Source organism: Cupressus sempervirens, chromosome 1, assembly GCF_028749045.1.
Source record: "Cupressus sempervirens isolate cs-2001-9-10 chromosome 1, ASM2874904v1, whole genome shotgun sequence".
In the NCBI taxonomy this organism is placed as follows: Eukaryota; Viridiplantae; Streptophyta; class Pinopsida; order Cupressales; family Cupressaceae; genus Cupressus; species Cupressus sempervirens.
The window spans coordinates 306,314,819-306,339,416 of NC_143118.1; the positions used below are offsets into that span (position 1 = coordinate 306,314,819).

The 24,598-nt window shown below is 33.9% G+C and overlaps 1 protein-coding gene across 5 annotated transcripts in view; it reads right to left on the reverse strand.

The window, feature by feature from the left end:
* The window catches only part of LOC149577327 (uncharacterized), a 131,034-nt gene extending 123,157 nt beyond the window's left edge, over window positions 1–7,877 (reverse strand). The window contains exons 1-2 of one of the 5 annotated variants that reach the window (XM_089823465.1): window positions 7,657–7,877; window positions 7,407–7,498 (exon numbers count right to left, since the gene is read on the reverse strand). The gene's annotated coding sequence lies outside the window, so the exon portion shown is untranslated. Of the gene's footprint in view, window positions 1–7,402; window positions 7,565–7,629 lie in introns of those variants that run through there. The other 4 variants (XM_089823464.1, XM_089823468.1, XM_089823466.1 and 1 more) reach the window with 4 other exon arrangements.
* Between the last annotated feature and the right edge of the window lie 16,721 nt (window positions 7,878–24,598).

A 24,598-nucleotide genomic window follows, 5' to 3' on the forward strand; every position in this document is an offset into this window, starting at 1 on the left:
TACAAGCTTGTATTTAGCTTCTGACTAATAGTTACAACTTACAATTGAGGAAGAGGCTAAATATACAATCGCAGTTCAGCAGGAACAGTTTAAATTCATCATCCTACTTTGGGGCAGGAGGACATATGATTCATCTCTAGAAGGTGAGTTTCTCCATCTCTTCCAAGAGGTATTACATCGAGCATTGGCATCATTGCTCTAGCTATATGTATTTCATGTTAACAAAGTTGCTTGTGAATATGCAAGATATTGCAAGCTTCTGAAAAAAGGGAGCTATTTTGTTGAGTCGATGAATGGTTTCGTTTGAAAGTTTTCATTGCTGGCTAGTTTAAATTAGGTAAGCTTTTGTTTTCAATAAGTGTGTCTGCACAAGTTTGTGTTTTGTTTTTATTAGGTTTTCTTTGTGTCGATCAGGTCATCATTTTTGTCGTTTTGTGTCTTTGATGCTGGACTCTATGGCCCAATGGATACTAAGGCACTTAGGGTCCGTTTGGTTCGTGGAAGATGACAGAAATTGGCTTTTTCAAAATCCAGATTTGAGCAATTTTGAGTTTGTTTCAAAATCGGCAAAATGGAATTAGAATACCAAACTTCTAGTTTTGTCTCAAAACCAGGTTTTCAGACTTCCTACTAGCAAGTAGCAATTGAAAATCAAAACCTGGTTATATTTTTTGAGGAGTGTAAAAACAATAGACTAGACTATTTTTTGGAGTTTGCCTACAACTCCAAGCTTACGCATAAAAATGTCTCTTCACACTCATCTTCCGAGTGAAACAAACGCTTCAAATAAAATGCCAAAAATAGGAACAAAGATTTGGAAAACCTTGATTTTGCTAAATCAAGATTTCTACAAATCTCGATTTCTACAATTCTACGAACCAAACGGACCCTTGAAGATCTAGATTCTACATTCCTCGATTCTAAGAAAAAACAAGTTATGTTCCCCAGCTAGAGCCAAGTGTTGTCCTCAATTTTGTATTTGTAAAATTGGAGAATCCTACGCTATTTTCTCGTGAATTTGTAGTCGAAATTCTCTACGTTAGATGTTCCTAAAGATGTTTTACGAAGGCAATCAATTATCCCTTGAATTGTCCTAGTTTTATGTCCTACAAATGTTATTTTCAAAGGTTTCCATCAAGTTTTTCTTTGTCTTTCTTGCAAAGATGAGTTTTCATCCCTAACTCCAAGTACTCGATTTTTGGTAACCTTCAAGTCCTTAATTGATTTTTCTTGATTGTTTTGCTTGTTTTTTGTTTTGATTTCATCTTTGGCTTATTTCTTTTTGAATTTCACTCATTTCGAGCTACTGTAGGCCTAACTCGGAGCTATATTCTAAGAGATGACAACAATAAAAAATAGTAGTACAAAATAGGTACAAAAGACACTGCTACTTTATCCTCGGAAAACCCTTCAACTTGAAGGGAAAATCTTAGCCACATCAGAACAATACCTCTCTTATTAATAATAGAAGTTCAAGTACAATGCTTTCAACTCGATTCCATATACACAAAGCACACACACACATATATTGAATATAGAGACTCTTCATATCACAACCAAAGGTCTCCCCAATTTCAAAAAGAAAATCTCTCCATATTTCCAAATGCATGACCCTTCACATGTCGCATGTCTCTTCATATTATGCGACACCTGGTACACGTTGAATGCCACATTGTGCTCACTTAATATTACAAAAATATCATCAATATCTTCTTTAGTTGATGACACAATACAGAGGTATTGTCCCAGTTTCAACATATAGCAAAATTAAAGATAAAGGTCTCTATCCTAACTACAATCTTTAACTCTCCCTCTTCGAAGGAGAGAGATCTTTAGCATGGCAGACACACATAGCTACAACCAACAATGTCAATAATTCATATCACATAGAAAAACACCATTATCTCAGCATAACATTATTCACAATAGTTACTTTATAGAAGCATAAAATTAAAGTCATGGAGAGTGGTTCACCATACCTACTTGCAAAAAGTGGCACAAGGTTTTTCACCTTAGACTTCTCCCAAAAAAGAATGCATTTCCACCATACCTAGTCATAGAGGGTGGTCCACCATACCTACTCGCAGAGGATGAAACGAGGGTTTCACCTCAAACTTATCTCAGAGAAGAATGCATTTCCACCATGCCTACTCACAGAGGATGGATCTGCCATACCGACTAGCAGACGATGGAACAAGGGATTTCACCACGAACTTCTCGCACAGAAGAACTCATTAACAAAGGATTTCACGTCGGCCTTCTCCTTCACAAAGAAGAACACATTAACAGCATGTATAAGAATGCTTGAGATTCTCTCTCAACAGAGACTCAATCTCAGCAGGGACAGCTTTGATTGCCACAATAAGATAGTTGATTCCAATTTGACCAAATAGGGATCTTTAGTAGTTACACTGCCACATAAGCAAGCAAAGAATTATACATCTCCCTTTGTCAGATAACCTCCCTCTAAAGCTGAAAAGTGTCCCTCTAAATATCAATTCCTGTGTATGATAATTCTCTTGTAATGAAGATATGCATCAACAATCCAGTCCAAGACTGCAAGTAGTGTACCCATACAGTATGTATGACGTACATAATCCCTCGTCATCCCATTGATCAGTCCTGCAACCAAGGGAGTATTCCTAGCCCTTTGCTTACCAACTAATCTCACTCTAGAGTGCTCCCTCCTCTAGCTCATTAACTTGTCAAAGTTGAGATGATATTTAACATTGAGAGGTAAAGCATCCCACTCTGCATGTAAAGCAAGAAGATCATTTATAAATGAGGCAGCCTCATCCTCACCAATGCCCTCATCTGAATCCAGTCTCAAGAAGGTAGGACATGGTGGCCTGTCAAAAGTACCTATGTGCTCAGGTCGTGAACCGTGTGAGCTAGCTGAACTATTATGCCGGACTTTGTCCCTGTTACGCCCCCCGGTCAATGTCAACTGCTGAAATGTATCAAAGAGTTGCTGCCACACATCCGCTACCTATTGTTGACCATCTGCCAACTATTGTTGAGCTGCAAATATGTTTCTGAATTACTCCCTAGCCTCTCTCTCGTCATCCCTGTACATAGTGCCTAGGTGGACTTCCATGCCTTTTATCACCCATCTTTGATGTTTGGGGTCTCTAAAATTCACATCCAGGTAGCTTTGTTCTCCTACGTGAATAAAACTTGTTTGGATCAGATCTTACAAGTTGCATGAACAAGCCCTATCTTGCAAGATGGCAAAAAACCACTTTGATACCATTGTAAGAGCCCCTGCCAGGCTCTAACTGCTTTGTTGACTAGTCTTTGAAAGTGTTTAGAGTTTTTTGTTGATTTTTGCAAAAGAAAAAATTGATTTCTTTGAGATATATATATATTTTTTTTTTTTTGAAATAAATTTTACACTGTATAAGAATTAAAAATACAATTCTATCTATGAACAAACCTTTTATGCAGATAATTACAAGATGGAAGTATTTTAATAACTCTTATGCAACACTACTAAATTCGAATTTATTAAAAAGCTGGAACTCCTGGAATCACCATTGGATGTTCTCCAGAAACAAACGTAGCAGCTTGTAAAGCTTCCAATTAGAACCGTGAATGATGTGATGTAAATGTCACCTTTTCAAATGTAATATAAGACTTTGGAATACGGTCACTAGCCCTGTCACAGTATTGCAAACTATTGCAGACTTCAAAGTTCAACACCATCCTCTCATGAGATTAGCAGCAGCCAATATACATTAACTCAGCCTCCATAACAGACAATGATTTGTAATAAAACAAATTTGCTTTCTCTGCAATATAACTCTGAGAAGTATCGCTAACTTCTAACAATTCCAATCATCCTTCAATCTAGTTTGATGTTGCTCTGAAATGACTCCTACAAGCACAATACATTGGCCAAATCACAACCAATTCAAGGTGCGATGACCAGGAGGAATTACCATTCCTCCTACAATGAGTGCAAAAACCCTTGCAATTTGAGCACTAGCAAAACCAAAGAAAAAACAAATGCAGAAGTTGACTCCTTCCAAACCCAAACTCCAAGTATCTACACTCTTTCCTTCCAAAACAGCTCTTGAGCTTCAGCGACAAGCTGAAAAGCATAAAGTGAAAGCCACAACTCCTGAAGCTCACGGCAATGACAAAGTTTTTAAATGTTTGGAATAAAATATTTGCCTTTGTTGTACACCTTATGAACTTTATAAAAATTAAAATCTTTCCATTAAGTGTCATGGCACATTATTCAAAAATTTGAATTATAATTCTTCCCCGAATGAATATGCCAGTATACATGTAATAAAGGCCATATAAATTAATAAGTCATTATTGGGCAATAAGTCCCACTTAATTATTGATTAAGTAACACTTAGTTATTAATATTAAATATAATAAATGACTTTATTTTAATTCGTTCCAAGCAAGTCAAACGAAGGTGAGCGATATCGAGGACATAACATAGAAACAAAAATTTAGCACTTGCAATGTCAAAATAAAGGCTTGTCTAGAGCAAATATAAGTGTTTTTTGCAAGAGCAATACATTTTCACATAGCAGCATTGATGAGAAAGCCTGTCCTTGGGCATAACAAGCAAGTCTAAAACATTTGCAGCTTGTTTTGCTGATCACAAAGTGCATTACCTCTCTATAGGCATCTATCAATATTGCAAGTTGTCTTGCAATCTCACACTGAAACCACATTTTGGATGTTTGAACAAGTCTTTGGAATGCTATTCTTATGCATTTCGGTTTGCGTACTCTGCCATTTGTCAACAGATCATGGAGGACTGAAAATGCATAAGATTATTGAGAGGATTTGATCAAGTTTTGTTGCCTATTTAGCCAAGATATCATTTTCTCGTCACAAAAACACCTAGGGTTTGAATGATTGTTTTTCTTTTGATTTTGTATATACTTGTGTCTTGTTTTTAGTCTTTGTTTTTGCTAATCATTTCCAGATTTCTGTGGTCTTTTGTTTCAGAGTATTGGTTTAAAAACATTATGAGATCTTCCCCAAATGTTGCAAGATGAAAATGAAACTTGTATATGCATTCTAAGACTTTGTGCTTGTATGTGACTAAATTGCTTTCAATTAAAGATAAGGGTTGTTCTGAGACTTTGTGCCAATCCAAATTGTAATGTGATAAGATTTTCTTGAGTTGATTGTGAGTTTTATATTTTTCTCCAAATGGGATTTGAACTCAGTATTGCAGACTTTGAGTTGCATATTGCATCCAGAGTTTTGGTTTCAGGTTTGATCTTTGACACTCTGGGTTGTTTATCAAATCTGAAATTAACATAGGATGCTCAAGGAAGGGAATAGCTTGCAGATTCTGTGCTGCATCATTTTCCACGTTTGTGCATATAGGGTGAAACACATGTTGGAGACTTTGAGCTGCATATGCACTTCATTCTTGATATCAAAATCTCATAAGGAACCATGGAAATGTAAGATTTTGCTATAGATCTAGTTAGGAATTGAAACAAACATGCAGGGAAAAAATACTGAAGAAATACAGAGCTACCAAGAATAAAAAAAATGTATTGATTACATTGTATTCTCCATAAAAAATCATCACACTATTGCATGCTTTATTTAACAAATCAATGCATGAACTTAGGAATCTGAAACTAGTGCTCAACTGTTTGAAGGAGCAATTATGATAAAATTAACCCAGTTGTCTTTGAGTTTAAACATGCAAAGAAGACTGGAGACTGCGGTATCATCGTTCAAACTGGAGCTCACCACTTAAAACGTTGAGTTAGAATTAATAACATCAACAGGAGAGACTTTGAGCTTTCATGAGTTTCTTGGTTACATAAAAATGTTGGAACGCTGAAGACTATTCTTACATCTACTCTTCTGTTTATCAGAATTATTGCTCCAACAGATGCTTTGTAAGTGAAATAAACTAGTGCTTTAAAATTGCATTGCAATAGTAACATCTATTTTGAAGTAAGCGAATAGGATGAAAAATAAGTAATTTAGTGTTTTGTTGCCTTCTCTGAGAAGTAGGGGAGACTGTGTCTTACATGTGGCTGGAACCACTATTTTGCAATTGATTCTTATAAATTGTCGGTTGCCAGATATTCACAGTTTGTAAGTTGTGGTCACAGTGACTTACAAAATTGCCACCCAACATAATGGAGCTTTAGGGGGATGGTTTTGGAGCTCCCTATTGAGATAGGCAATCTCAATTTGATTTCTGTTTGATTTTGCCTCCTGTCTGTCAATGGTGGCACTCAAATTCTGAAGCTCACAATCCTTCTTTGGGGCATGGCAACTATCATTCAAGTACCTTGTTGCCACCGCATTCTAAAGCTTCTTCCATTAGCTCAACATTTTACTGCAGCCTCACGTAATGAGGGGTCTATGGCAGTCCATCCACAAACAGATGGATAAACAGAGGTAGTGAATAGAACCTTAGTACAATTATTTGGTGGGTATAGTCAGTGACATCCTGAGGAACCCTTTGACATGGATAACAATCCTCTACAAGAACCACTCACACATCTATAATTTTATCTCATTCAAAGCTTGTTTCGGCTAATAGCCACCTAGCCCTCTTGATGTATGTTTGAGAAAGTCAAGAGAAGAGCTAGAAAATGAAGATTCGGTAAAGGAAAAAGCTAACAAGTTCAATGACAAAGTTAAGCAAATACGTGTTCAGGTACAAAAGAAACTTGAAGAGGCTTAGACCAAGTATAAACGCTGGCACAATCAGCAAAGGTAGTGCTAAGTTCCACATTGGTGACAAGATATGAGCATACTTGGGAAACAAGTGGCTTCAAGGGTCCTAAAGGAAGCTAAAACCTCAGATATGATCCTTTTAAGATCATAGAGTAGGCAAGGCAAACGCTTTCGGGTTGGATTAACTCGAATACATAAAGATCCTCTCAATCATTATTGTTGACAACTTGAGTTTATTTTAACCTTTCTTGTTGGATGAGAGAATGAAGTTCTCTTGCCATCTAGATCTGTCTTTTCATTAAAATTGATATTGCGATTAATCTAATTTCAGACTGCATTAACAAGAGCTCCAAAGCTCGTGTGATTTATATATGTTGATTGTCCTTCCGGGGATTTCCGGAGTTATATGTGATGGGATTTACACAGTTCATTCACTCAAACTGAAGTGCTAAATGGCAAACCGTTGCATTTCCCTAGTTGTTTCACTGTTATTTGGGGACAATTTAGACTTTACACTGTTAAAGCACTAGACGGACAGAAGCGATATTCTCAGGGTTTAACCTAATAGGATTTAGTTTCTATATTATTCTAGACTGAACTAAATAAGAGACCTCGGCTTTGTTCAATTGCTTTACTACATAGTAATCGAATAAATCATAGATGAGATGTAAAAACTTCGTAGGGCATGGATTCCAATGAGTGTATGAAAACATACTCACAAATCTAAAATCCCGAACGAAAACTTGATAGTCGACGTCACTTCCAATTATTGCGACCCACGAGTGAGAAACTCCAGGTAAGTATTACGAAGCTGAAATTATATCCACCAGAAATTTAACTGAGTAAACGACTTTATCGCGACGTAGGAGCAAATCCTCTGCAAATCGACAAGACTTGTTTTCCATTCTTTCTAATTCAAATAAAATATATGCAAATTTTAACCTGAAACCATGCGATGTGAAACTGTACCTCCGAAATAAATATGTGTGATTGAGAAATCTTAAAATTTTAAAGAATGTCTCTCCCAATTTTTGCCGCTTCCCATAAGTTTTTGGCTTTTCAACGTATTCTTTGTTTATCAGTAAAAAGCAATTTTGCCGTTGAATGAATGAATAGAAAAAATTTTAATCGCGTACCCGAAGTTCAAGCAGCCAACTTCTTAAACAGTACGCACTTGGGAATATGATTTTAGAATTTTAACTATTGTTAAAAAAATTAATAGTAAAGAAAACACGTAGTTGCCACCTATGTTGGAATGACCGCAACATCAAAAAGTCTAATTACCTTCACGAGAAGTTCCCAAAATGATAGCACATGAGCTAATAGTCAATCACAAGTGTACTAATAGTTGATCATTTGTTAGCTTTCTTGGTTGCTGATTGGTTCATTTGTGCAAGAAGTTTTTGTTTTTTTTGGTGAGCAGCTATTGGAGGGTGAACATAACAAGTTTTGGGTGAACATTTTAAAATGATACTTTTAGACCACCTTGCACTATACGAATTCTACATAGAGATGCAGGAAAATTGAAATATTAGCTTTAACCTCTTCACTCACCTACGAAGGTTCACTGAAAAAATCGGCAAATTTCAACATACGGATTAGGAATTGTAGGCATGTGAAGTTAGCCTAGGCGACTACTGGGTCATTCCCCCTAATCTATGTAACTTCTTAAATAGCACACAATTTAGAATATGGTGTTTAGAATTTAAAATATTGTTGTTTTGTTTTGTTTCTTCAAATTATAAAGTATTGATATCATTGTATGTTGGTTGCTTTGTGATAAATGTTGATCTAGCTTTATCACTTTCATATTGAAAAATATATATATTCTTTCTTTTCAATCCTTTTTAGGTATCATCTATATGTTTGTTTCACATTTTGAATGGTGAGAACTAGTCCTGAGTTGATCTATTATTTCCAATCTTCCTTAAGTATCATTGATATGTTTGTTTAACTACCTCGCCCTAAGTTGAGTTATAAGCATTTTACCATCTATTTATTATTTGTCTTTGTGTATGCTTTTTCATCATGGTCCTTTGTGGGGTTAAATTCTTTGATATAGTAGTTTTTTTATGCCCATTTTTTTTAACTATATGATATTCCTGAATTTTTCCTTGACAAACTTTTTTATTTCTTCATTGTTATCTAGACATTCTTGTATATTATGTCTTATATTTTCATTTATTTGTCATTTTGCTTCGCCCATGTGTTTGTTTTATTCTATCTAGTTTTTTCTCTAAGATCAATTAAGGCCAACAATGTTTTTCCATACTATGAGTTTTTTGGGGGTAGCTCAACAAGTATGAATTAATAATGTTTGTCACATGATGTAGGAGCATCCTGGGTGTAAGGGCAATCTTGCATCACCTAGAAAATATTTCTACTTCCAGTTTTGTGTTTCCAATAAGGGTTATTCCTATGCAGAGTTGTTATTTGTGGGAGCTTGCTAATTTTAGTAAGTCGGTATTATGTGCTCAAATTGTTCTAATATCATATGTGGGGGTTCATCTTGGACATATCACCCTACCAAATGAGATTTAATGTCATATCATATATATTAGTGCAATTATTGCAGATTTTTAGTATGAATTTTAGCTATCCAAACTTCAAGTCCAACGATGAAGGCCTAAATGGCTTTGAAACAAAATGAAACCTTTACTAATGAGCACTTGCATGATCAACCCTTGTGGATCTTTAGCTGAGGATTCTAAAATGGGGTTATAATAGCCCAGCAGGTCAATGAGTCGCTAATTATGGTCTCTAGAAGTGAACCCATTCGAAAATGTAGTTTGTAATTTATCTTAAGCAAGCATATGTAATAAAGTGTAATAAAATAATATTATATGAGGTTGGTCAGACTCAAGGGTTAGGGCTTAGTGTCTAGAACCTTCCTGGCCGGTGAAAAATTCCTATACAAGGAAGGCTTGTAGGTTATCTAGGGCAGTTTTGGGTGATTATCACATATTTGTCTGGCAGACTATTGTAAGGAAGGCACCTATGTGGGTTGCATATTGTAATTTTGTAATTCCGCATATGCACCAAAAATAAGAAGCCTATATTTTGTTCTCTCAATTTGTGTTGTGTCTTTGTTTCTTTTGTGTGTTGTGGTATTAAGGGGAGCACCCTACATCATCACATTAAACAACTTATGAAACCTACGAATGAATCAATATAGAACAGTTAATATCCTTATTTTATTTTGTTTTAATTTGATGGACACTAAAACATTTATCTAATCTTTATCTTTTAAATGTAATAGTTTGGAAACATTCAAGATCATATTCACCTAGCAAACTATATTGAGAACTAATTTTCAAATATTTACATATTTTGTTCTTAATCTCCCAAGAAGCATCATATGTCATAATAAAATGTTTTCTCACTTGTTTTATAGTGCAAAAATAGACACTCTTTACATCTATTGGTTAAGGCCCTTTCCACCACCTTGTTAGAAATGATAGACTTTAATAATGTATATGAGGCCAAACAAACCTATAGGACCCACAAACAACAAACCCACTAGAAAAATACGATGCCAAAAACCTTAAAACAATCAGTAACCCAAATTTCATATTAAAGTTGATGTAAAGGGGTCCTTGCTTCAAAGTCCATAAGTTGCTTTCCTTAATTTCAATATAACTTGATTATGGTACAAACAAGCTAAGATTAATGATTTTTGTCAAAAAATATATTATCAAGGTGAATTTGAATTAGTTAATTATTATTTAATTTTGAGTTTATTTTGATAACAAGAACGAATGTAATTATTTAATCGAGGCACAATAGATAAATTTGTATTAAACTTGAAACTAAAAGAATTAAATAGTGTTTCCAAACAATCAATAATTATTTTTAGAGCCTAGATAATAAAAAACCAAAAATGAATTTTATGAAACTGCCCTTAGAAAACCTCAAAGGAGAACAAAAAGACAAAAGAGCAAAAAGAACAAGACAGAAAACTATCAACTTGATTCATGGTGGAGTGAAAGAAATTGTGAGTTGTGGGCTAGAGAGATATCCCCACTCCATGGCATTCCAACTATGATCAACATTAGAAGCCTATTAAGCCAAATAATCAAAATCAATATTCCACCCACAAGAATATAGATAAAAGCAACACAATAAAAAAATGGAGATGAAGAAATGCAGGCAATTAAAGACATGAACACTAAAATTCAAACATAAAAAATTATATAAATTTCGTCCTCTTGCTTGATCCAAAGTAAGACATCCAATTCACTTTATGTGCTCCTTTGTTGGATTGAATATAGATAGCTCTCTATAGTAGCCCAACAACAAGGATTGTATATTGGAAATTTCAATATAATCATGGTATGAATACAAGTGATGGGTCGATGAAGGGAGGAGGCTCCAATTTATTAAATCTTGATGGAATAATGGAGAGTCAAGATGTAAAGTGGTACGAAGGTATGGGATTGCGTGATAAGAGGCAACATCAGTTGAAGGCTTAGCCTTGTGACAAGTTTCATAAGGTTAGGGATGTGTGACAATTGTAAAACCATGATAGTGGATTACACTTTTTTGCCTAGTGGACATTGAACTGTACATTTTGAAAAGAAAAGAAAAACTTATACTTTCAAACGTATATTATTACTAAATAGTTACCAATCGAAACATGAAGTAAATTATAATCTTTTAACATTTTCTATGTAAATTCTAAATATTTGTATTTATGTATTTATGTAATTATTTTGATCAATTTTTCTTTCTCCCACAAAAATTGGTATATTGTTGAAAACACCATTTTTAAAGACTAGCACTCTTTTCATAGAGCATAATATTTTTTTCTCTAAAATAGATATCAAGGTGAATCTTCTAAATTTAGTTTTGTAACATCCATATCAAGAGGTCGAAATTGGTTTTATGACTTTATCCATGGTATTTCATATTTTATTACCATTTGAAGTTGGCTTAATAATAATTTTGACATACGTTCTTTTTATATCTTGTAGCTTGTTGTGTATTTGTCCTCCTCAAAAAAAAATGTTATAAATAAGACTTCAATACGAGGAGTACGGTTTTTTTTAGATTTTTTCCCTCTTGTTTACTATTTTTCCATGAACATTGAGCACAAGAGTTTGTTTTTTGTAAGAAACCTACATTTGATTGATGTTAAAAAGTATGTGCATAATATAATCAAATTTATCAAATCTATAACCATTAGAAATTTTGTTCTAAGTACTTTTGTCATGAAAATGGGTTTGTCTTTAATGTTCCATTTGAGCTCTCTAATTGAGTATGTAAGCCATGAGAGCTTTACCATTTTAATAGATGTGAAGGAGACTTTATTTCAGGTATAATTGAATAATAGAGAGGTTACATCAAATATTTTTGTATCTAAGAGGCTTTGATTTAACCTTTTTTAATTAATTCCTTAAAATGGGGCCTCTCAAGGCTTAAATCAACCAAAAAAGAAATTAACAAAAAATTTCTTGTTTCAACACAAATTGATATGTCCAAAAAAGTGTAACCCACTATTGTGATATTAACATCAACATAATTGTAGTTGGAAACTTGCCATGGATAATACAATACTTACACGTGTGAGTACATCTTAAAAAAATATGGAGATGCCAAGTGGAATTGGAAGTAGCAAAGTGGATGAGGTGTAGGTTTAAAAACATGAGAAATGAAAAAAAAGAGGAAAGTGTAGGATGACTCTATAGGGAACGCCAATATTGCACTTGCGAGAGCCACAATATCATAAATGTGGTCTTCAAAAAGAAAAAACATAACCAATCCTTTCATTTAAAACTATAACACTTTCAAAATAACTTTCCTCTACCAAAAAATACATCATGGTCTCGTGGTAAAAATGTTTTAATTTTTTTTTAACACCATTAAATTATTTAAAGCCTTATTAAATGTCAAAATTCCTCGTAGAGATTTTAGTCACAACTAATAGAGTTCAAGAATGCAAATCTTCTCTTTTCCATTTCTAAGTATGTTTTGGAACTAATGAGGGTAATAGAGCATGTGATGGGCACTTAGGAGTCTTTTCTCCAATCAATAGTTAGAACTATAGTTTCCCACACAGTCTAAATATCAAGGTTCATAGAGGGTGGTAGATGTCAAGGCTTTGAATTCAACTCCAAAAAGTGAAATAGGCTGATAGTTATGAGTTAATTATGTTTAGTAAAATTGTGATATTAGAAGCTATGGACATTGTCAATCTAATATGTGTTGGGCATTGGAAGCTCATGATTGTGGATCTTTATGGAGTTGTTTGTGTTTTGATAACTTGGAGCTCTTATTTAATAATATGTTTACATCTTCTTATTTTGTGGTTTTGTTCCTTTACCTCATGGTCATGTTCATTAACAAGGTGTTCATATTAGGTGCATACTTGTCACATTCTTGTCAAAAGTAGAGACACTTGTCATTCATGCTAGAATGGATTCTTATGTTGGATTCATAGTTTTAGTCCTTGGTTACATAAGAGCACTATAAAATATTCCTTTAACCTTTCTACAATTTATGTACTTTTTATGTTTTGAACTCCTAGACTATCTCATTCTACCTTTGACTTGTCTCTCTTGTTTTTATCTATTGGGTTTGTATATTTGTGCTTATTTCATTGAATAAGTGACATAATTGATGTGAATTATTCATATTTTAGTAGATTTAAGATTTATGGATGTGGTTTGTAGGTTTACATGTTAACTGAAATATAGTACATAGATTTGTGGCAAGACTATATTAAGGTTGTTCTTGATAAAGACAAATACATGTTTAGATGATAGGTTTGAGGATTCATACTAATCTACAATTAGTCCTATTTAGGCTTGTTTGGAAAATTAGGTCTAATGTTGATCTTGGTGCTTTAATCTTGAAAATTTGCACATTATACAAATTATCCCTATTGTACTTGTGAATTACGGAGCATGGAACACAAGAATATATGTAAATTTTTAAAGGATTTTTATGGGCAATGAATCATCTTTGATTAGAATAAGGATAGTGATTTCACAATGGTGATTGGTGTCATGTGAATATCTTGGGTTTAACATTCAAATTACAGTGAGAGTTTGACTTGGTTCTACCAAAAAAGTAATAATATCCTCTTGGTCTAAAGAGTGTACTTTGAGTCTTTCCTTAATTGACAACTCCTTATGTTGACTAATTTTATCGTGTTAGTAACATAAAGGATCTTAAGTAATGAGATATTATTGTGATGCCTAGATATATTGTTACATAGCATAAGCAGAGTTTTGGAATTCTTGTGGATTCTCGATTTGATGATGGATGGTTATATTCATGTGGTTTATAGGTGGCATCATCTTGGTTTACCATAGAGGATATTTGAGTTCTTAGTAAGGTATCAATTTATGATATATTGTTTTGATCCTGTTTTTTATGTTTCCAACTAATGATCCAAAAATTTGTCTAAAATAGCCAATATTTCAATCTCCAAAGATTGGACCAATGACCAACATAACAAGGTGTAGTTAGGGATAAGTAACTCACTACAACCCTCGCCACTTTAGATTTTGTGAAACCAAGGTAGGTGAACCCTATATGACACTCTCTTGATCCTAATTATTTATTTGATGATTGTCACAATAGATAAGTCTTCAATTTATGTAACCAAACATATGTAAGATCTACAATAGCTTATCTATATCCTTTATTTGGAAACTTTGGAGACCTAAAAAATGAAGAGGTTCTAATTCTAAGACACTAAAACAAGGAAGAAGAAAAATAAAAATACATGAAATGATAAGATGCATAGAAGTTTTGAAACAAAAGTTCAAAGGTTCTTAGACAACATATCATATTAGTGCCTTATTTTGGGCATAAAGAGCCATAAGAACTTATAATATTAAGAAATAATGAAATTTAAATTTAAAAAAAGAATTATACATTAACTCAAGATCTCATATTGATCAATTATGAAAGTGAAAAGTATATTTTGCAATAAATATGTCTGCTTATCAAGGCTCGTGCAAGTGTTTCAATAATTATTATATCCCTGCTTTAGAAAGCTCAAGAACCACTCATACACTTGCTAACATAGGAAAACAACACACACATACCATAACCCCTTGCACATGAGAGGAAACTATGACAAATCATTGAATTTTATTATAACTTTTTCCTATAATTACAAGAACTTTCATATAATATAAGGAATCATGAAAACTATATACGTCCAAAACCAAAGAACATGCTTTGACTCAATCTACTAAACTTACAAACAAAATGTATATTTTCTACGCTAACTATTAGCCTATTTGATAAGTATAAAAAACAAAATAAGACCCCTGATTCCCATTTATATAACAAGGGATAAAAACAAGCATTGAGTACTTTAGAATACTCTTATTGGCAGTATGTAACTGCTACTCCACTAAAAGAAAAGCATAAGATATTGTCATGCTAAGAAAATTTTCTAACATTCTTTACTCTCCAAAATGGAAGTGGTTGTAGCATAAATCTTCAAAGATATTTTTCTCATGTATCTAGAACAAGTTGACAAAAAGGTAGTGATGTGTCCCATATTGTTCAAACATGAATTAGGTAGTGAGCTCTTGGTTATGTTTTCTTCAAAATACTTGTATTTATTCCTCAAATCTAATTAATTAAAATTAAAATATTATTTGGTAAGATGGAAATTAGTCTAAAAACAAGACTAAATTAATCCAAAATTAATTTGGAGTTAAGATCTCAAAAATTTTGAACTTTCAAGATTTGGTGGGGACACTAATGTCTACCTCTTGAATTAAAGTTACAACACATATTAGGAAAGGGTTAGATAAATAAAAACATCCACAGATCATTTAAACTAGTCTATGTGAATTTTTGTAATGTATGCAGATGCAAAGTATAGTCTTTGTCACTTATTTTTGTCTTTGCCTAACTAAATCTAGCCCATCCTTGATACATTGCAACCAGATCTTCTACATTGTTGTCAAATGTTTGTGAAAATCCATCTTCAACTACCTTAATATTTTACATTACTATATTTGTCAAGGTGTCCAATTCTTATTCATATGCACTAAATGAAGGCATCCCATACCTAGTTAATTTATAGAAATATATAGTTAAATCATAGAAATATGATAATTTTGCCTTAATGAACTTTGTATACACTTGATGTATTGTAAATTTTTGAGATAAAAACTTAGAATCCACTCATTTTTTCTTATTGTTTCTTGTAGTGGGGATGGATGCAACATTCTTGAGTAAAACTTGAGACCCCTAAGCAATATATTAAGACAACAATGAGAGCAAGTGAGGAACCTTTTCCATTGCAAGTAAGTGAACTAGAAGTTCAACAATTATAAATGAATACCCATAATTGATCAAATACTCAAGTAAGTAGGCTTATTCTTGTCTCAACCAGGGTTTGAACAACATTAATTGCATATTTTATTTCTACAGTTTGAATATCTTTGTTAGACTTCATCAATCTTGGCTTTACTCTATCATTTTAAACATTAAATGTTGTAATTTTAGTTGCCAACTTCATTAATTATTTAGATAAACCTCCCTCAATATCCAATCCCAACACATATTATAACTATTCTAAATTTTCATTCTCAGCTTCTAAAGCTATCATTTTCTCTACTTCTCTAACTGTGACTTTGTGTGTCATTTGAACTACTTTCACCATTAAGCTAGATGCTCATTGAAAAATAAAATTAAAAGACTTCTTGAAAAGCACATTCCCATAAAATTTGATCATGTTTAGGAACCAAATATCATTTCTTAACTACAAGGTGGAAAGACCAAATAACAAGAACATTTAATTCCTAATAAAAAAATAGACCCAAAAAATACATATTGTTCGTGCTTTGGGGTCAAATTAGAAAGATCAATCATTTTCCTTGTCATATGGTATTCAAATTCAATGGAAGATGATGCATCGTACCCATCTAAATGAATAACCCCATTATCCAAAATCATTTGCCTTTCTTTCTATAGGGTTATACCTGCCAACTATTCTTCAACTTTCTGACTGACTTCATCTTTTACCTCCATCTATTATTCTTCATTTAAATATTCAAAGTTAATGCCCTTTTCCTTCACCAAACTCTAGGTCTCATGTTGAAGTGTGAATTGTATGAATTATTTTTTCTTGATGAACTTGTCATCATTTAATAATTCCTTGCAGGCCTCTATCCTCATGTCACATGTAATACCTCCTCCTAATTTGAAAATCGTAAGGAAAGATCAATATATTTCCTTCTCATATGCATATCAAACTCAATGGAAGATGATATATCCCACCTCTTGAAGAAGAGAACCCCATTATTCACAATCATATGTTGTTATTTCCATGGAATTATAACTCCCAACTATTCTTCAAATATTTGAATAACTTCATTTTTAACCTTCATTTATTATTTCTTAGATAAATATTCAAACTTAATTCCCTTTTCCTTCACCAAACTCTCAGCCTCTTGTTGAGGTGTCATTTGTTTGAATTCTTTTTTCTTGATGAACTCTTCACCATTTAATAATTCCTTCTAGGACTTTATCCTCATATAACCTGTCAGGCCTTCTCTTAATTTGAAAACTTCAAGGAAAGATCCATATTTTTCCTTGCATATAGCTATCGAATGATATGAATGATTATATATCCCAACCCTATAAAAAGTGAACCTTGTTGTCTACAATCATTAGTCTTTCTTTCTCTATGGTTGTAACTACAAATTATTCATCGTCTTTCCACAAAACTTAATCTTTCACCTTCATCTATTATTCCTCAATCAAACCTTCAAACACAATGCTCTTTTCATTTACCAAACTCTTAGCCTTTTGTTGAAATATGAATTGTTTCATTTATCTTTCTTCCTCGATGAACTCATCATCATTTAATAATTCATTGTAGGTCTCTATCCTCATATCATATGTAAGACCTCCTCCTCATTTGAAAAATGAAATGGTCTTTCTTTGTGAATGACTTCTTAATCTCCATTGTCTTTTGAATTTAATCTCATTAGGAGATAAGAGTGGCTGAATTGGGACATTGAAAACCTCATAGAAAGTATAAGGAATGTGTTATAGAGAGATAATGTTTGCAAACACACAGTTGGTAATGATTTTTCTAAAGTATTTAAGGGTTATGATCCTGATGCTGAAGGATCCTCAATAGGTACCTCAGAAGAGGATGTATAAAAAGCTCTTGTGGCGAGGGGGGGGAGGAGAATGGACCTTGATAGCATGACTATAAAGTTTTAGAAGTGGATACAAAAGAAACAACTAGATGCTCAAACTTAGGTGTGGATGATTGAGTTGACTTGGTGGTGGAGAGGCTACCCCAATTGGGGATCCTATAGAAGAAGTTGAGATTCAAACTCTACCTCAATAGATACTTTTTGTGGCTCTTGAGATTTTTAGTTATTCTACAAGGAATGGGAATTATGTCAACATCCTTATAATATGTAGAAAACATTCTTATTTTAAGCTCTATGGTAGGTGCCACTTTATGGATAGGGGGATTGTTACCTTCCTTTTATATTTTGTGTTGTTCAACATGGATCTAGTACCATTTCTCCCTTCTCTTGAAAACATCTTCATGATAAATTGTATTTCTAATCCGAACTTATATTGTATTTTTTTTTTATGTGGGAGAACACTTGAATATATGTTATTTATGGGTATGTGTGGGATAATGGTCAACCAAACTATGCCCTTAAGTGGTAATGAAAAACCAACAAATCAGGGTTATGTTAACTTGACACATAATTTTAAAGTCATTATGTACTTTATATCAAAAATTTGTTAAAAAATAATTTGTAGAAAATTGAATGTAGTTTCCAAAATACTAGGCCTTATTTGGAAAAAAAATTGTTTGATAGGTCAAAATTTTTTGGATTTTAATGTAGTACTACAAAAAGTTTCAGGGCGAAAATAAAAAGTAAGTGTATGTCTGACCACCTTAATCAAAATCAAATGATAATATTTTTTAATATAGTTATAGATTTAAAAAGTAGACTAATGCTTTGTTGTGATGCATATTTTTGGGTATTTTTATTCCAAATAAATAATTAAATATGATTTTTTCTACTATAACTTTTTTACAATTAAAAAAACTCCTATGTCTGACCACCTTAACTAATTGAAAACTTTACAAAATTAATTTTTTCTTTCTTTTTTCTTATACTAGGCAAAGCATAGAATTTGACACAACTTTTGGATTTCAAAAATGTTATAATGTTTGAAAGTTATAGCTATTTTTCAATCAGTATGTGAATCAAAAGATTACAGACGTCTTCATTAGAAAGTAACTAATAAATACTTATCGAACTCATAATTTGACAATATTTATATCAATAGAATCTTGAGAGTGCTCTCAAAAAACCCTTTTCATTTCATTGAATTTGGATGAAAAAAAATTGTCAAATGGCCAATCAAAATCTGAATGTTTAGGGAAACATGTCTCAAACACATTTTTTGAGTTGACCAAAGAGGTTTGGTAAATACCAAGCCTAATCAGGTACCCAAAATGTGGCAACAAAACGTAATTTTTTAAATTTGAGATAGTGGGAACCAATTGTACATTTCAAACCAAAAGGCTTACAAACATATTTAAATATGTTTTTACATTTAAAATACAATGATATTTGAATATTAATATTTTATTATTTTATTATTATATATTATATATTATATATTTTATAATAAATTTTATTGTTATTTGAGAGAGGAACTTATCATAGATTTCAACTAGTTAGCTCAACTCTTTGTTTATCTATGCTGAAATTAGTTAGTCTCTCACTGATATAACTTAGACCTATGTTTATCTCTGCTTAGACTATACACTCTTGTTTTGAAGTTAGGGAATAGACAAAGTTTTAAATTTTATTTTGTAATTAGACTATTAACAAAGTTCTTGTGTATAAACCATCTAGTGACTTTATAGTAGTGTTATATATATAATGAATGATCTTTTCATTATTAGTCTATAAGGTAGAAAACAACCAAGTACTATTTTTGCAAATCGAAGGAAGAAAGTAGGGAAGTCTCATTTACCCAAGGCAGGAAGGTAATATTTGAGTATGTTTTATTGGATACTAACATGATATTGTAGGAAAGATCCACATTTCTTTCATCAAGCAACTCAAACCCAAACAAACATCTCAGAGGCAAATTCTAGCAATAATGCCAGAATTTCATCAAACTTTGAAGATCATTTGTTGTTTTGAAAATCATGTTCTCCCCACAGATCTCTTCCAAAATGTAAAATTAGCCAAGTATCACTCTCAGACTCAAACTTAAAAAATGATTGATAGGTTGCTTTTGAATGGGCTAAAACTTTGTAATATCATTAAAAAGTCTAGGTTTAGGCAACTGGGGCATGCACCTTTTATTTTTTTTAAATAAATGATTTCAATCTTGTGCGATATCAGAGGTTTTCTTCCCCGTTCTTTCCCACCAGTGCTCGTTATATATATATAGGCCTTAGCCTTTTATCGATAAATAAAATAAAATAAAATTTATTTTTATAATATCGCATATGATATTAAATATGATTATATAGTATTCTTTATTATCTAAATATTATTATTATAATATATTTTATTACATATACTACTATAATATATATTATAACATAGTATTATATAGTTTATTAAATTACAATATGATCGATTACCATATGTCTTTAGGGGTCCTAGGACCCCTAAGGACACTTGTCGTGATAAAATGTGTCGAAGGGGGTTGTATGTTTGCCTATGATTCCATTTGACCCATATGATTGATTACCATATGTCCCTGGGGGTCCTAGGACCCCTAGGGATACATGTCATGATGAAATGGATCAAAGGGGGTCATAGGTTAGCCTATGACCCCATTTGACCCTTAAGATGGATTACGATATGTCCCTAGGGGTTGTAGGACCCCTAGGGACACATGTCGCAATTAAATACAACCCCCTTCGACCCATATGATTGATTACAATATGTCCCTGGGGGTCCTAGGACCCTTAGGGACACATGTCATGATGAAATGGGTCAAAGGGCCTATGACCCCGTTCGACGCTTAAGATAGATCGTGATATGTCCCTAAGACCCCTAGGGACACATGTCATGATGAAATGGGTTGAAGGGTGTCTCCTAGGGATACATGTCATGATGAAATGGGTTGAAGGGATCGTAGGCTAACCTACAACCCCCTTCAATCCTTAAGATGGATTAAGATATGTCCCTAGGGGTCTTAGGAACTCTAGGGACACATTTCGTGATGAAATGGGTTGAACCTATGACCACCTTTGACTCTTAAGATGGATTATGAAATGACCCCTAGGGACACATGTCACGATTAAATGGGTCAAAGGGGGTTGTAGGTTAGCCTACGACCCCCTTTGTCCCATATGATTAATTACAATATGTCCCTAAGGGTCCTAGGATCCCTAGGGATAGGGATCGTGATGAAATGGGTCAAAAGGGGTCATAGGTTAGCCTACGACCCCCTTTGATCCATATGATCGATTATCATATGCCCCTAAGGGTCATATGTCGCGATTAAATGGGTCGAAGAGGATCATAGGTTAGCCTATGACCACATTCGACCCATACAATTGATTACCATATGTCCCTAGGGTCTAGGGACACATGTCATAAAAATGGGTCAAAGAGGGTCATAGGTTAGCCTACGACCACATTCAACCCTCAAGATGGATTACGATATGTCCCTAGGGGTCCTAGGGACACATGTCGTGATGAAATAGGTTGAAGGGGGCTGCAGGTTAGCCTATGACCCCCTTTGACCCATATGATTGATTACCATATGTCCTAAGGGGTCTTAGGACCCCCAAGGACACATGTCATGATGAAATGGGTTAAAGGGTCTCGTAGGTTAGCCTACGACCCCCTTTAACCCATATAATTGTTTACCATATGTCCCTAGGGGTCCTAAGACCCCTAGGGACATATGTCACAATTAAATGGGTCAAAGGGGGTCATAGGTTAGCCTACGACCTCATTCAACCCTGAAGATGGATTACGATATGTCCCTAGGGGTCTTAGGGTCTTAGGACCCCTAGGGACACATGTCACAAATAAATGGGTCACCTACGACCCCCTTTGACCCATATGATCAATTATCATATCGCAATGAAATGGGTCAAAGGGGGTCATAGGTTAGCCTATGACCTCATTCGACCCTTAAGATGGATTGAGATATGTCCTTAAGGGTCTTAGGACCCCTAGGGACATATGGTAATCAATTATATGGGTCGAAGGGGGTCTTAGGACCCCTAGGGGTACATGTCACAGTTAAATGGGTCGAAGGGGGTCATAGGTTAGCCTATGAGCCCATTCAACTCATATGATCAATTATGTTATGTCTAGGGACATATGTCATGATGAAATGGGTCAAAGGACACATGTCGTGAGGAAATGGGTCAAGGGTGTTGTAGGTTAGCTCACAAACCCCTTTGACCCATATGATTAATTATGATATGTCCCTAGGGGTCCTAGGAGCCCTAGGGACATATGTCGCAATGAAATGGATCAAAGGGGGTCATAGGTTAGCCTACGACCCCATTCAACCCTTAAGATGGATTACGATATGTCCCTAGGGGTCCTAGGATCCCTAGGGACACATGTTGGGACTAAATGGGTCGAAGGGGGTTGTAGGTTAGCCTACGACCCCATTCGACTAATATGATTGATTACCATATGCCCCCAGGGGTCCTAGGATCCCTAGGGACACATGTCACAATGAAATGGGTTGAAGGGGGTTGTAGGTTAGCTTATAACCCCATTTGACCCTTAAGATGGATTTCGATATGGTCCTACTAGGACCCACAGGGACACATGTTGTGATGAAATGGGTCGCAGGGGGTCATAGATTAGCCTATGACCCCATTCAACCCTTAAGATGGATTTTGATATGGTCCTACTAGAATCCCTAGGGACACATGTCGAGATGAAATGGGTCGAAGGGGGTCGTAGGTTAGCCTACAACCCATTCGACCCTTAAGATGGATTACAATATGTCCCTAGGGGTTCCTGGGACCCCTAGGGACATATGTTGCGATGAAATGGATCAAAGGGGGTTGTAGGTTAGCTTATGACCCCCTTCAACCCATATGATCGATTGCCATATGTCCGTAGGGGTCCATATCATGATTAAATGGGTCAAGGGGGTTGTAGGTTAGCCTACGACCCCATTCAACCCATATGATCAATTACAAAATAATATATAATAAATGTATATAATATTATATAATAAATAAATTCTATATATTTATATAATTGTTCTCAACTATATATATATATATATATATATATATATGATTATAAATACTATATTATATAATAATAATAATACATTACTATATTATATCATAGTACCCAAAATCCCCACTTGATTTCCCTCCAAATTTTGGGCACCTGAATCTGTTTACTGGTTAACTTTTACCAAAATATTCTTTGTTACTGCAGACCCGACAATCACTTTTTTTTTTTTTGGCTTTTTTCACAGGTTTGCAAAAATAACTTTTCTTGGGGCACATTATTTCAAAAGGTTGCTGCAAAATTTGATTAGATGTCCATTAGTGTTGTCTAAATGCGGAGTAGTAGTCGTCAAAAGGCTAAACATAAAAAGAGGGTATCAAATGAAGACATTGTAGCATATAGGGAAAGACATAGGGTAAATCATTGAAGGAAGAGACAAAGTATGTTAAATGTCAATCAAGTTGATGATGTATTGATTGAAGGTGAAATCAGAGAGTTTAAAAATGAATATGTTTGGTTGGGGAATGAAAATGTACTAATTGATAATGACAATGCTAGGATTGAAAATTCAGAGAATGAAAATTTACTAGTTCATAATATGAATGCCATGATTGACCATGTTGAAAATGAAAATGTATGGGAACGTTACATATCTCCTAATTATAACTGAAATAAAGGTCTAGAACACCAAAATGGCTAATTGAAATTGATGAAATGATTATTAGCAATTTGGAAGGAAAAAAATCACAAAGAACCATTCAGTTATGGGCTTCCAGACTATATAAGATGTTTTTCGGCAACAAGAGAATGGTGGAGCAATGTCAACTATTTATGCACCTATTAAAGATGCAAAAGATGAGACCTATGCTTTCTAAATTGAAGATTCATATAAATAAGAAAATGGAAAGAGATGCCATTATTGTGAAGAATATTTTCAGTGCTCTCAATAACATTGAAAAAAAATAGCAGGGAGAAGGATAAGAGAGTTGCTCGAAGGGATATTACAAACTCTCTGGCAAGTCATCATTTGAGAAAGGGTAGATATATGAGGCAAACTTTTATTGACTTTAACCTAAATAGTACTACTTTGAGAAGAGCACTTACTAGACAAGAGAGAATTGACAATCCTCTTGAAAATGATACATGGGATTTTGGTGGGAGACTTCCACATTTTGATAAGAAGCTAACCGATGATGTGAAGCAAGAAATTACTCAATTTTGGTACTTTAGCTCAAGAGTCTTACCCAATGCTTAAGACATGTTGAAGTTGAGAATTGACATTAGAGATCGCACGTCACATCCCAAACATTATTTGGAGGTAAGTCAAACTATGTTGTTCAAATAATTTAGAGAGAGTCATCCAAGATTGCATGTATCACAAAGGGCTTTTGAATCCTTGAAGCCATTTTATTGTGTGCCACTTAAGATTCGATATACATGTTGTTGCAAATATCATGTGAAGTTTTCTATGCACCATGAACTATTACACTCCATCCATTCTACTTTTCATAGTAATGAAATGTTGGAGAATTATGGTGCTAGTGGGCTTTGAAAATATCAAGAGAATTACTAGATCAATATTTATGTCCTAGAGTTTATGGTTGTATCTTTAATAGAAATTCTTGCTTAAATGAGAAGTGTTCACGATGTGGTAGCTTATCCAAGTTTGACACATGTTTCCATGAGGGGTGTGAAAAATA